The sequence below is a fragment of the Mytilus californianus genome, unplaced genomic scaffold (genome assembly GCF_021869535.1).
Source record: "Mytilus californianus isolate M0D057914Y unplaced genomic scaffold, xbMytCali1.0.p SCAF_2, whole genome shotgun sequence".
Classification (NCBI taxonomy): Eukaryota; Metazoa; Mollusca; class Bivalvia; order Mytilida; family Mytilidae; genus Mytilus; species Mytilus californianus.
This window is the reverse complement of record NW_026262668.1, coordinates 57,700,994-57,716,206: the sequence shown is the minus strand read 5'-3', so window position 1 is coordinate 57,716,206 and position 15,213 is coordinate 57,700,994. Positions and strand designations below refer to the sequence as shown.

Genomic DNA, 15,213 nt, shown 5'->3' with positions numbered 1-15,213 from the left:
GTGTAAATTATTATACAATAAGTATTGTGCAATAGCAAGAAATTTTCAATTGCACAGTATTGCACAATAGCAAGAAATCTTCAATTGCACAGTATTGCGCAATAGCAAGAAATCTTCAATTGCACAGTATTGCACAATAGCAAGAAATATCCAATAGCACAATATTGCGCAATAGCAAGAAATTGTCAATTGTACAGTATTGCACAATAGCAAGAAATATTCAATTGCACAGTATTGTGCAAAAGAAGATACTTCGTATAAATTGCTTATTTCTTGATCAATTTCAATGGGGTTTTATTCTTGAATTCTTGGGGTTCTTTAATATGCTGAATCTAACCGTGTATTAAGTTTTTGGATTTTGGGCCCCGTTTTTAAATTGGTCCACATTGAGGTCCAAAGGGTCCAAAATTTAACTTTGTTTGATTTCATAAAAAATTGAATTATTGGGGTTCTTTGATATGCCGAATCTAACCGTGTATTTAGATTCTTAATTTTTGGTTCCGTTTTCAAATTGGTCTACATTAAGGTCAAAAGGGTCCAAAATTAAACTTAGTTTGATTTTAACAAAAATTGAATTTTTAGGGAATTTGATATGCTGAATCTAAACATGTATTTAGATTTTTGATTATGGGCCCAGTTTTCAAGTTGGTCCAAATCGGGGTCCAAAATTAAACTTTGTTTGATTTCAACAAAAATTGAATATATGGGGTTCTTTGATATGCTGAATCTAACCATGTATTTAGATTTTTGATTTTTGGGCCCCGTTATCAACTTTGTCCACATTGAGGTCAAAAGGGTCCAAAATTAAACTTTGTTTGATTTCATCAAAAATTGAATTCTTGGGGTTCTTTGATATACTGAATCTAACCATGTATTTAGATTTTTTATTTGTGGACCCGCTATCAAATTGGTTCATATTGAGGTCAAAAGGGTCCAAAATTAAACTTTGTTTGATTTCATCAAAAATTGAATTATTGGGGTTCTTTGATATGCCAAATCTAACCGTGTATTTAGATTTTTAATTTTGGGTCCCGTTGGTCTACATTAAGGTCCAAAGGGTCCAAAATTAAACTTAGTTTGATTTTAACAAAAATTGAATTCTTGGGGTTCTTTGATATGCTGAATCTAAACATGTGTTTAGATTTTTGATTATGGGCCCAGTTTTCAAGTTGGTCCAAGTTGGGGTCCAAAATTAAACTTTGTTTGATTTCAACAAAAATTGAATATATGGGGTTCTTTGATATGCTGAATCTAAACATGTATTTAGATTTTAGATTTTTGGCCCAGTTTTCAAGTTGGTCTAAATTGGGGTCCAAAATTAAACTTTGTTTGATTTCATCAAAAATTGAATATATGGGGTTCTTTGATATGCTGAATCTTACCATGTATTTAGATTTTTTATTTGTGGGCCCGCTATCAAATTGGTTCATATTGAGGTCAAAAGGGTCCAAAATTAAACTTTGTTTGATTTCATCAAAAATTTAATTATTGGGGTTCTTTGATATGCCAAATCTAACCGTGTATTTAGATTTTTAATTTTGGGTTCTATTTTTTAAATTGGTCTACATTAAGGTCCAAAGGGTCCAAAATTAAACTTAGTTTGATTTTAACAAAAATTGAATTTTTGGGGTTCTTTGATATGCTGAATCTAAACATGTGTTTAGATTTTTGATTATGGGACCAGTTTTCAAGTTTGTCCAAGTTGGGGTCCAAAATTAAACTTTGTTTGATTTCAACAAAAATTGAATATATGGGGTTCTTTGATATGCTGAATCTAAACATGTATTTAGATTTTAGATTTTTGGCCCAGTTTTCAAGTTGGTCCAAATTGGGGTCCAAAATTAAACTTTGTTTGATTTCTACAAAAATTGAATATATGGGGTTCTTTGATATGCTGAATCTTACCATGTATTTAGATTTTTTATTTTGTGGGCCTGCTATCAAATTGGTTCATATTGAGGTCAAAAGGGTCCAAAATTAAACTTTGTTTGATTTCATCAAAAATTGAATTATTGGGGTTCTTTGATATGCCAAATCTAACCGTGTTTTTAGATTTTTAATTTTGGGTCCCGTTTTTTAAATTGGTCTACATTAAGGTCCAAAGGGTCCAAAATTAAACTTAGTTTGATTTTAACAAAAATTGAATTCTTGGGGTTCTTTGATATGCTGAATCTAAACATGTGTTTAGATTTTTGATTATGAGACCAGTTTTCAAGTTTGTCCAAGTTGGGGTCCAAAATTAAACTTTGTTTGATTTCAACAAAAATTGAATATATGGGGTTCTTTGATATGCTGAATCTAACCATGTATTTTGATTTTGGACATTGGACCATAATAGGTAAATTAAAAAAATTGAAGTTCTTAGACAACATTCTTTCTGTGTCAGAAACCTATGCTGTGTCAAATATTTAACCACAATCCAAATTCAGAGCTGTATCAAGCTTGAATGTTGTGTCCATACTTGCCCCAACTGTTCAGGGTTCGACCTCTGCGGTCGTATCAAGCTGCGCCCAGCGAAGCATTTTATTTTAGATTTTATAGACAAGAACGTGTGTGATATTGGTGTAGAGATATACCGACAATTGTATATAGTGTACATCGTTATACATATTCTATTGGTGATTGGATACTTTTAACTTATAACATTCTACTGGGGAAAGGATATTGTTGACTTCATACTGAAGGTGTGCCTATATTGGCAGAAAATATAAAGATACAGATACAGATAGTGATGAGGAACCACACTAACCCTATCATAGGAATACTGACTTTTGTAATGACAACTAATTCCAAAAGGGTCAGGTAAATTACAAAAATAAATTAGTTAATTATGACAGGGGTGGATCTAGCCAATTTAAAAAAAAGGGGGATGGTGGTTCTTAGCAGGATAAAAAGGTAGGTCCATCCATGTGTCCCTATTCAAAAGCATTAATCAGCAAATAAAGGGAAGGTTCTAACCAACTGGTCCCTAGTCCAAATATATATGACGTCTTGAAAGGCTATTTTATTTTTTTTGCTTTGACATGTTTGACCCCTTACTGCGACGCAGGCGCCATAGGCATAGCCAAAAAATTAAATGGCCTTTCAAGACGTCATAATTATTTTGACCACCGGTACCTCCCTGGATGGATCCACCACTGTATTATGAAAAGATTCATTTTTAAAACTGCCACATATGCATGACATAGTCATGATAGTGGCGAGGTATATAATTATGTGATACAATGAACATATATACATGTATATGGAAAAAGGCATTTATTTACAATACATGTTCAAAGAATGTAGATATGTGATATATGTAACACGCACAACCACCAACTAGTTGCGAGCTGTAAATTACCAGAAATGAGTCATTAAATATAAAAAAAAAAAAAAAATTCACTAGATGTACATGTATATCATGTATATATGGTCAAGATACAAAAAAATTGTAAATTATAAATTTCTATTGAAGCAAGGACATACCGGCGGTACTATATGTAAAAACCAACCTACAATATATTCCTTAGTTGGAAAGGGCACACATAAATGTAGTGAGGTTAAACTTGTTTTGTGTTTGTCACTAAAATCTCAATTCCCCTTTTATTTGTCTGAAATGAAAGCACAAAATCTAGGTTTTTTTAGGGTGTGAGTTTCTCACTTGAAGTTGTATGACGTTTTACATGTACAAATGTAGTCTTGATATTCATTCTGCTTACTGACTTTAATAATGTCTCCATCATGTCCATGTATTCGAATGAGGCATGCCTTTTTGTAAATAAATTAGTTTTAACCTTTAATTTGATAAAACAGATTTGTCTATTATAATTTATTCGCTGGCATCATGCCGTAGAACAACAGGTTTATAAATTGATTGATTGTTCACACCTGAAACATTGTTCATCTGGACATTGACATGATCGTGTTTTATTGATGTTTTTAGTGTGTATGGTACCATTGACTGGCTGCATTATTCCATTTTTTCAAAAAGGCATACATTGTAGGTCTCTGCAAGCAGTGTTTTACCAAGATTAGACAAACAGTAGCTGATGGAGGAATCATAGTTGATACAAAACAGATAACGGTAAGAAAACATACATGTATGAGAATGTTATTGCATTTATAAAAAAAAGAAGTGATTTGAATTGATTGCAAATGTGACAATGCTCCACAAGAGACTAGATGACATAAAAATTAACAACTATAGGTCACTGTATGGCCTTCAACAATGAACAAAGCCCATACCGCATAGTCAGCTATCAAAGGCCCAGAAATCACAAATGTTAAACTATTTAGAAGGAGTAAATATATGTACAAAACAATGAACAAAAAACAAATATGGTATACAGCAACAAACAACAACCACTTTGAGGTTAAATTCGTTTGAAGGCGCCAACCCTCATCTAACCTGGGACAGTAGTGTAACAGTACAACATAAGAAATCAGTCATGTGTCAGTTGAGGCTTAACTCATCAGATTGACATAAAGGATAAATACATCTAACAAAATCAGAGATCGGATGTGGCAGGGTTCTTATACATCCCCACATAGTTTATTTACAGGGGCAATTGAAAGGCATTTTGAAAATTTTAAACTGATTGTAAAATGTACAGAGATACATTTAGTGGGAAGGGGTGGATGTTAGGGAATCATGAGACGACCAGTGTTAAAATTTTTAACCATTACCAAAAAAGTGATAATGTCAAAAATATTACTGTAAATTCTGAAATTATTGCGATGTTTTTATTATTGCGAAAAATGCGACAGGGTTATAATAGCACTAATTTAAACTCCCATTTTGAAATTTACTATATGAATTAAACAGGATTTTTCTGAATATTGCAAAAATTAAATTTGCATTTCAGTCTAAAGTTACATTACAAAATCGCAGTTATTAATGCACGCAATAATTTCTGAATTTACAGTACTGGGTATAGCTTTGTATTAGTTTTATCATGGACTTGGATTCAATCAAGGACCTCATATTAGAATTTCCTAATAAATATTTATAATTAGGTCATTATGACCTACATTTTCACTTAAGTGACACTAGATATAGTCATGAAACATGTAGTATAGCTATGATATTTGACCAGTGGATAGGTTTTGGGTAGAGCAATAGGGTAAATGATAAAAATTAGGTCACCTTGACCTACATTTTCCACATGAGTGACATGGTTAAGTTTTTTGCATTAAAGTCAATATCTCTGGTACAAAATTGTATAGCTATGATACTTAACCAGTGTATTGATTTTGGGTAGTCCAACATGATTCACTTTTATAAAGATAATGTTGACCTACATTTTCCACTTGAGCAACTATGTTAATTTTGTGTGTTTAGGTCTCTCTGTAAGATAATAGACATGGTATTACATTGATACTTGACTATAGCTAGTGGATAGATATCTTGGGTAGTACAACATGGTTACTTTTGATAAGGTCACTTTGGCCTACAATTTCTGCATGAATGGTTTGGTAAAGTTTTTGCATTAAGACATTGAGGTTTTATCAGATATACTAGATGTGGTAAAGCAATGATTTTACTCCACCAGTTGAGATATCTTGTATATTTTTTTTCATTGGGTCCCAACCAAATAGATTTCATAGTTATCTCATATATCATGGACATTGTATATTTGAGAATTCATTTATTAAGTCTCCCAAACGAAGTTTGGGAAGACTTATTGTTTTTGCTCAGTTCTTATTAGGTCTTTCCACCTTTCCGTGGAAAGACCTATTGGTTTTCTTCTGATTATTTTTTTTTTTCTTCCGCCTAATTTTTTTCTTGCGGTGTATTTTTGTTTCAAAAGATGTCGCTTAGTTTTTTGGTATATGATATAATACAGTCTATACGCTTTTGAAACTGACCCTGTTTAACCGAACACTTTTCTTTGTAAGAGTTATCTCCCCAAACACTGTTTTTCTTGTTATGAGATCTCCTCCGCAACCGTAAAAGAAAGCGACAAATTTATTTTTCCAAATTGCTCGTTATATCCTCAGGATGTTAGGTTTTATTTTGACCGAAGCCGTATAGAGATTCCATATGAGAGTTATTTCCCCTTTTGTATTTGATATAAGTGAAATGTATTTTTAACTGGAAAACCATGAGTGATAGAGGCCTACGGTCTTTTGATATGAGGTCCTTGGTCCAAAAAAATGAAAATAAGGTCAAGTTCAAAGGTTAAGGTCATGTTCAAAATTTTGATTTTGGCTTGTTATCTCTTATTTTTAAAAATCATATAAGATATCGACAAAATATTTTCACACAATTGTTAGTTGCGACATGTCGTAACACGTAAATTTTAGTTGAAAGGGTACGTAGACATTTGATGCGAGTTTTCCCCCTTTTATGTCTAATATGAGTCGTATGGTAATAGAACTCATTAACAATATAAAGTAGAGGCCTAGAGTCTTTTGATTTGTGGTCCTTGGTTTATGACCTTGAAATTGAGCTCAAGGTCATAGGTAAATTTAACGTTTTAGATTTTGCATTAGGTTGCAAGCAATGTGACATTGAAAAAGTCAACCGGAAGTGACCTTTTGTAAACCGGAAGTAGCTATTTTTTGTACTAAGTTAATATAAAAGTATATAGAACCATATATTTTTGGAATCAGTGTCAAGTAAAGTATCAAACAATACCGGAAGTAACATCTTTTAAAGTAAAAAATTATCTCCCTTATTTATATCTTTTTGTATAAAAACCATATAATTTTGGAATCAGCGTACAATAAGCTGTCATTTGACGCGGAAATTGACATTTAAAACAAAATTTTAATATTTTCATATCAAAATAGATCCTTACTAGTGGAAAGACCTTCAATTGTTCTCTGAACAATTGGTTTTTAATTATTATTATTATTCTTCTTCTTCTTCTTCTTCCGCCGCTTTTAAATTTGAACTTGTCCGCACCCGTTCTCCAAAACCGCTAGTCAGATTAACTTAGGGTTTCACAATATGTTAGACTAACATGTCTAGTGGTGCAATCAGGATTTTGTTTGTGCAATGGGGTTTATAAAGGGGTACTTTGAGGGGCAAAAAGAAAAGAGGGTTTTACTATAGAACCCTATGGGATTTTATTTTTTAAAATTTTCAAATGATTATAATTTGAAAACCGTTTGTGATAGACACAATCTTTTTAATTGAAAATGTTCTAAATGATAAAGCCCATTAAATGAAATACAGGGTTAGTCCCCAGGGGTCACCCCCACCCCCTGCCATTTAAGAAAGTTCTAATACCTTGTAAGTGGTCAAGATCCCCACCCCTAAACCATATATATTCTGGTTTGTCATGCTAAGATGGTTTGAATGATATACAGGGTTAGTCCCCAGGGGTCATCCGGACCCCCTGCCATTTGAGAAAGTTCTAATATCTTGTAAATGGTCGAGATCCCCACCCCTAAACCATATATATTCTGGTTTGTCATGATAAAGCACATCAAATGAAATACAGGGTTAGTCCCCAGGGGTCACCCCCACCCCCTGCCATTTAAGAAAGTTCTAATATCTTCTAAGTGGTCAAGATCTCCACCCCTAAACCATATATATTCTGGTTTGTCATGCTAAGATGGTTTGAATGATATACAGGGTTAGTCCCAAGGGGTCATCCCGACCCCCTGCCATTTGAGAAAGTTCTAATATCTTGTAAATGGTCGAGATCCCCATCCCTGAACCATATACATTCTGTTTTGTCATGATAAAGCACATCAAATGTTATACAGGGTTAGTCCCCAGGGGTCACCCCCCACCCCCTGCCATTTAAGAAAGTTCTAATATCTTCTAAGTGGTTAAGATCCCCACCCCTAAACCATATATATTCTGGTTTGTCATGCTAAGATGGTTTGAATGATATACAGGGTTAGTCCCCAGGGGTCATCCTGACCCCCTGCCATTTGAGAAAGTTCTAATATCTTGTAAATGGTCGAGATCCCCACCCCTAAACCATATATATTCTGGTTTGTCATGATAAAGCACATCAAATGAAATACAGGGTTAGTCCCCAGGGGTCACCCCCACCCCCTGCCATTTAAGAAAGTTCTAATATCTTGTAAGTGGTCAAGATCCCCACCCCTAAACCATATATATTCTGGTTTGTCATGCTAAGATGGTTTGAATGATATACAGGGTTAGTCCCCAGGGGTCATCCCGACCCCCTGCCATTTGAGAAAGTTCTAATATCTTGTAAATGGTCGAGATCCCCACCCCTAAACCATATATATTCTGGTTTGTCATGATAAAGCACATCAAATGAAATACAGGGTTAGTCCCTAGGGGTCACCCCACCCCCTGCCATTTAAGAAAGTTCTAATATCTTCTAAGTGGTCAAGATCCCCACCCCTAAACCATATATATTCTGGTTTGTCATGCGAAGATGGTTTGAATGATATACAGGGTTAGTCCCCAGGGGTCATCCTGACCCCCTGCCATTTGAGAAAGTTCTAATATCTTGTAAATGGTTGAGATCCCCACCCCTAAACCATATATATTCCTATTTGTCATGTCTCGAACATTTGAATGACGTATACGGTCAGTCCCCAGGGGTTCCCCCCAACCCCAATGTTCTAATATCTTGTAAATGGTTGAGATCCCCACCCCTAAACCATATATATTCCTGTTCGTCATGTAATGAACATTTGAATGACATATAGGGCCAGTCCCCAGGGGTTCCTCCCCACCCCCAATGTTCTAGTATCTTGTAAATGGTCCAGATCCCCCAACCTAAACCATATATATTCTGGTTTGTCATGCCAAGATGATTTGAATGATATACAAGGTTAGTCCCCAGGCATCACTAATGCATATAACTTAACTGGACCAAACCAATTTTCACTGGACGTTGCCCAATGTCAGGCGACCCTGGGAATTACGAATTATGGGAGCTTCGTTTGGGAGACTTCGTAACAGCATCCTGTTACAATCATTTCTTGTCTTTAATTTGATATATTATTTTTTTAAAGTACATTTGTAGATTTATTTTTTATCTTTTTAGATGGAGATGAAAGCCAAATTAAAGATGCTCAGGTTCTCATAGGAGTATATTCACAGCATCAACTAATTTTTTATTCTCAACTCAACAAACTCAACAGAGGCTTGCATTTCCTTTGGAATGGAGAATATCCACCATTTAGGAACCAATTGAATCTGGCATGGGATGATGTATCATGTATCAAAAAGTACAATGGCTTTTTCTACAAAATTATCATCAGAAATTATTGATTTGATTTTGAATTATATTGTACCTGCACAATACAAGTCGATCATGTGTTCTGATCTGTAGTAGAAAAGAGGAAAACAGACGAAACACAGTCAATATTACAACAGGATGTTTTGACTGATGCATACTTACTAACTTAGACCTGAATAGTCATCCGACCTGGCTTCAGATCTAATCACTGTTTTCATGTATTCAGACCGTTTTGCATGTTTCTCTTTATGGCAGACTTCGCTAATATTATATGGCAGTAAAATTATAAGCAAACAGCCTGAATAATTATATAACCATTTTAATGAAAATGTCTGCACCACAGTTGAACCATTTATCTGTATATTTGTTTTTATTCATGTAGGTATAAAATAAAATTTATTTCCATTTGAAATATTTTTGTTTGTCTGTGGTAGTAATAGGCTAACTACATCTTACATGTCTTATTTACATGCCTCAAGTTATTGGAGATTACATTCTATGAGGAAACTTAACATTGTTGTTATGTCGACTGTTATCCCAGACGCTACATAGAGATCACTATCTGTCATTCATATCAGCATCACAAAATTTAAGTAACACTTTTCTCAGCATCTGCTTGATATTTGACAAAAAGCTTATAAAGATTAATTCCAATATAAAAAAATGTACCCCCTTTTCTAGGTAAGAAGAACCCAGTCTCAACTTTTATATGTGTATGTAATATCATCAAATACAACACATATTTAAATATCAAGACTTAACAAAAGTGGCGATATCCATTTTAGACAACAAAGGTCTAAAATTAGCACAAATGCTAAAATTGTGAAGATTTCAGAGAATTTTACTTAAATTAATGATGATAGTATGGCCACACCAATTTGATTAATAGTTCTTTGGATTTTCCAGCTCCTGTTTTGGAGAAATGGACTTTTCAATAAAAAAAAATAATTACCGCTTGCAAGGCTATGATATGGCATCAATGGCAACGGAAAAAAGGCGATGGAAAATTATTCCCACGATGTGAGAGCAACCGAAGTTTTACAGCTATCAATTGTCTTGGCACACACAAGATTGTTTGGTAGTCTATTCCAATAAAACATTGTTCTTACAAAGAATAACTGTTTATATTGACTCTATGTTGTTCAGATTTGCTACGTGGAATTTTGAAACACCGGCTGCTATTATGTACAGATTTATCTACAATGCTTGTTATTTTATAGACGTATCTATCTTTGAAGAAAATAATATTGAATTCCCATGAATTTTAGAAAAAATCAGATTTATCTTATTTTGATGAAACCCCATATGTCCTTGTAAGTCTATTGGTATGCAAGCAGAACTCTTTTGTAAGGGAAAATTTAACAGTTCCAACGTTCGAGACCAAAGAGGTGGTATTGTGATTGGCATGCTCATAATAATTAGGGATGTGTAATTGGTTCAACCACTTCTAGTCAAGCTAAAGAGTTTAAAATGCATTGCAGCCTTTAGGAGCAAAATGAAAGAGTATTTTGCTGTCAGAATAATGCATGTGAATGTGGTGACAGGTATACGTATTTTAAGGGAATATTTTAATACATTGAGATCTACATGCATAACAATATAACTATCTTACTCATAATGTTGTTGAAATATTCACCTCACTCATTATGTTGATCATTAGTAGGTATGGATAAATAGTTCCAAGTGGACATCAAGCAGCCAATAAACAATCATTACCATATATTGATATAATGAAAACAACTATATATAAAAAATATTTAAGATTTTCCAGGGGCATTTTTTTAGATACATACACATATTTAAATTTATTCAACATATGTCATTTACCTAACTAACATAATTCCTCTTATTAAACTGCATCTGCTATGCTTCCTTAATATATACACTGGCATGAATTTTAATGCAAATTCACACAGACAAAGCTTATTTGACGAAAATTAACTTAACAGCGAGACAAGAAAGTTGGGTATGGTTCATGCACCAATTCATCAAATTATATGCATTAGGGCATGTTTCTTCTCCTTTTTCTATGAAGTAACCCAGTTTTAGCATGTACATAAATTCTAAATCGCACAATTTAAAAAAAAAATTATACCACTCGCTTCACTTGCAGAGCACCCGCCTCATAAAAACTCATTTTCAAGAAAAAAATACAATTAAAAAAATTATGCTCGCTCGCCCCATATTTTTTGGAGCTTTTGTCCGAAGAACTACAAATCAAATTGGTGTGGCCTACCTGTTGAATGTTCATAGTATTGTAAAAAAACAGCCCATTAGAAAATGATTTTAAAGTAACTGAAGTATTCTACTTTTGAAAAGTGACTTCAATAAGTAGCGATAAGTTAATACATGTATTTTAAACAAATTGTAAAATTGCTAAATTTTGGGGCTTAAAAAAGGGGTCTTACCAGGCCTACTTTTGTAGTATATTTTCAATTAAAACTAAGTTAAACTGAGTTTAATCAAACAAGATAAGCAATAAACATTATATCTGTCATTATTTTCTTATATTTTTACTATCACATACATTTGTAAAGTTTCTCTTGTAACCAATGAAAAATTCATAAATACGGCAAAATTGCCATCTTGTCCATCTTAAATTGTTATTTTATCGTAAGAAGGTATCATTTGCCGAGGAACATTTTCTTGCATTTTGTAGATAAATATATAAGCTTCATGCTGTATTACATTTTATTAAAAACAAAACATGATCTTACAAGATTCAGGTCTTTAAAAAAGACAATTTTTGCTGAATCGGCACTTTTTCAAAACCATGTAATATCAACCTGCCAGTAGGGGTATTGAGAAATGTCAAAACTTTGAAAACTATCCTAATTTTCTTTCATTTTAAGTTGTTTGTTAAGGTATTAGTTATCATTAAGCTGGAACTTTTCAATAATAATACAAAAAAACAGGTCAAAATACCCTAAAATAGGCTTAAAATGGCCTTTTGTCAGTACAGAAATGGACAATTATCGAATGTTCTGCATACACAAATAATGGCTGAATATTTGTTCAAAATATTTTGCACAAATGGTTATTACATATACGGTATCAAAAAAACAAGATATCAGTCTGATTGGATAATTTTGGATTCGGACCATTTTGCATGATTTTACCACAGACTGGTTTAAATAAAATAAGATCGGTTTAAATAAAAGGAGGAGTTATTAAAAGATCAAACGTGTTAAATCTTAATTAAACATGAAACGTCAGCCTCATTTATATAAACTCTCAGGAATACATTTTGTGGATTTTAATAAAGTTGAAATTTATAATATGATAAATTAGCAAAAAATATTCACGTGTGTCTATATATCCTCATAAAAGGACAAAGCTTTACAACATAAGCATACGATTACCAAAACAAAATTGCGATTATATTGCTTTAAGTGGTATGAAATGACTCTACGAAAGTTTTAAAATATGATTTATATGAAAGACAGAGTGGGAAAATAGGAATTAAGAAAATGTACATCCATACTCAACATAATCTGCAGAATATCACACAGAATAGCAAAAGGTACACAAATGCACGAAAGAGACATAACTGCACAGCCTTGTGACTACTTTCCAACCGAAGTTCTAATAGTACAAGATTAAATTTTAAATGTGCATTCTATTCTATTGAAGACCCATTGGTATTGAAGACCATTGATGGCCTTCAGCTGTTTTCTGCTCTTTGGTGGGGTTGTTGTCTCTTTGACACATTCCCCATTTCCATTCTCAATTTTATATAAGTTTAATTCATTAAATGAGTATAATTTCGCTGGTTTTTACCCTATTTTCGACAACATTTTGTACAGATTGATAAAACTTAGATGAATGATAATAAGTTTATTTAAAGGATGATTACTTAACTAAACAGTACTGAATTCACAAGAAAATAACTGAAACTCTTTTCAAGACGTCACGTTTTTTGTTTGAGACTTTTCAAATGAGGTTAAGATCAAAATTACCATTTCATACTAAAATTCATTAACTAGTGCAATTTATAACGCCGGTTGCCACGTCTGGATCAGTTTCTGTGTTCTCTTCTTAAGCACTTGAGATCACATCCGGTTTCTGGTGGGAGTTCTTATTGTTCAGTGTTTAGTTTTTTCTGTAGTGTTTCATAGACTGTAGTTTGTCTTTTCGTCATTTTTTCTTTTTATTCCAGGATAGTGTTAATCTTTCTTCTACTTATAAGTTTTGATCTCCCTATGGTATCTTCTGTCTCATTTTTCTTAAAATAAGTGAATCCCTGAGAGATTTAAAAGTATTCCAGAAAAATCGCAAACATTGAACGGAAGAATACAATTAATACACATCAATATCATGTTTGATGATTGGTAAATGGTCTTTGTCTAGTCAGGTCCTTTGTAAGGACATACGCTTGTCCATGTTTTATGATAACATCTAAGAATTGGTTCACCTTTGTCAGCGTGTTTAAAATTGAATGATAATACACTTACTCGTTAAGGTAGAGGATCTTCAAGAATGGCATGTTGTTGATGATAATGCTTTTGTTTTGAATTTGTATTGCTGGTCACTATTACTTATGACTGTTCAAGATTTACTGTCGAATATTTCTTTCAATTCTTTTAATTCAATGTCTTTTGGTTGGTGCTGCTTGGTGTGGGTAAACAAGTAATGATGCTGCTCAAGATAGGCTTACTGAGTGACCAACGACGAAATTTTAGATAATCAAAGGTACTGTAACGTGTTTATTTTACTTTTTACATGTTGTTCGCTATGTCTGTACATGGATGATGACCGTGGCTGGGTGGCGCCGGAAACATTGGAGTCTTTTTTTAATTAAATAAATGGGTACGAGACAAGTTAAAAAAATCTTTATAATACATACGAGATTTTGAAATAGACTTTTAGCCATGACTATCTTTTCTTTTTTTTTACTTGGCGTCCAGGAGGAACCCGGATGCCTCTGAAGAATGTGTCCAGATATAAATAGAGTCATAGTCTTCTTTCTCTCACAGTCGCTTTCCGGTTCTTTCATTTTCAGTCAGTTTCTTTGCGACTGTCTGAAGCTTTTCTAAACTAACCTCGATAACCTTAAAAAGTTTCATGTTTTGAACATGTCATGAGTAATCGCGCTTAACGTCTTTCATCTTCATCACTTATATTTATAGACACGTTTTCAAATATTTTGATGCCACCACCGTTAAGTTGAACACTATTATTACACTTTTTATATCATAAATGTACTAGTTAATGCCATTTTATCTGTCTTTGAATAAAGGTTACGACATAATATAATTTCCAATTGGACGACATATTCTGTAATATTGTTTTCACCGACAGAAACATTATAGAATTTGTTCTATACTAAAAAGGAACATATGTTATAATATTATTCATTAAAAAATTCCCAGAAGAATTTCTTTTGAGAGAAACAAACATATGTTGACACATCAACTTTGACATGCGCCAAACAATGCACACACACTGTGATTTACCAAAGACAGATACCGTGCTATCGCTATTGTCTTATTATAACGGAAAGACTCCAAGGAATATATTGAAACAAAAGAACATTTGCATCTTCGCTAGCCAAGGGTTACGATCCCCTTCCCTCCTCTCCACCCTTGGCAGATTAAGCCAACATTTGTGATAACAATGTTGCGCCATCTATCGGTAGATTAAAGTCACGCCTATTCCTAATACATTATTCTTGACCAATGGTAGCTTGAACTCTTCAATTTGGAGGTAAAAACACGGTAGCGTCTAGATTCTACACACTTGGTAAAGCAGGAAACGAAAATATACGTTGACATAAATGCATTTGTGCAAGAAACATACACAGGAACTTCTATTAGTTGATTAAAAACATTCAAATTGTCACTAAATATAGTCGTATGTTTAGGGATGTAAAGACTTGTTGCACAATAAGCACGTGGTAATTGTTTACATACACTTTCTACATTTACACGTGATCATGTTATAGGCGCTTTTTGATTGGATGCAGTGAGTTTCGACTGCAACCAATGAAAAGCATTACCTTGTGTCTCCGAAATTCTATCTCAATCCGCCAAGGGTGGAGAGGAGGGAA

The 15,213-nt window shown here is 33.4% G+C and overlaps 2 protein-coding genes and 1 long non-coding RNA gene across 5 annotated transcripts in view; 1 reads left to right on the top strand and 2 right to left on the bottom strand.

Annotated features, from left to right (window-relative positions):
- The window catches only part of LOC127730106 (uncharacterized), an 80,276-nt gene that overhangs the window by 32,744 nt on the left and 32,319 nt on the right, over window positions 1-15,213 (bottom strand). The window lies entirely within an intron of this gene.
- Window positions 1-15,213, bottom strand: part of LOC127730105 (uncharacterized) — a 53,302-nt gene that overhangs the window by 13,626 nt on the left and 24,463 nt on the right. The gene's annotated exons all lie outside the window — the stretch shown is intronic.
- LOC127730125 (uncharacterized) lies at window positions 1,040-9,706 on the top strand. Its single transcript, XR_007994968.1, has 3 exons — window positions 1,040-2,802; window positions 3,987-4,066; window positions 8,970-9,706. It is a non-coding gene; the product is annotated as an uncharacterized LOC127730125 (long non-coding RNA).